Source organism: Etheostoma cragini, chromosome 24, assembly GCF_013103735.1.
Source record: "Etheostoma cragini isolate CJK2018 chromosome 24, CSU_Ecrag_1.0, whole genome shotgun sequence".
Taxonomy (NCBI): Eukaryota; Metazoa; Chordata; class Actinopteri; order Perciformes; family Percidae; genus Etheostoma; species Etheostoma cragini.
In genome coordinates, this window is record NC_048430.1 from 526,776 (window position 1) to 527,205 (window position 430).

The following is a 430-nucleotide window of genomic DNA, read 5'->3' on the forward strand; positions in this document are numbered from 1 at the left end:
CCCCCCCCCTCCCCCCCCACCCACAAGGTAAAGACACTATCAAGGTATTCACATTTTCACTGGTGACGAGAGATGTTGTTTTATCCCAAATAAAGAAAATCAATGCACACGATGGAAAGAGTTGTTGGTCTACGTACAAGTTGTTATGGCCGCTAGTCCACTTTAATAATCCAGACTCTCTGAGCCCTCCTTACACTGGCATCTCAGCATGGAGACACTATACATACAATACAATACAATATATACAATACATACTTTTAATTCTCATTCTGATTTCTTAATTAAATCTCAGCATCCCGGAGAAGATCTCCAGCTCTGTCCCGCTCCTATTGCACGTTTTAAAACAGGAAGGAGCTAAAGACAGAAAGATTTACCATGGCAGAGAATATCTTCCAGCTGTTCTTATGGATTTATAATATTACTTCTCTGC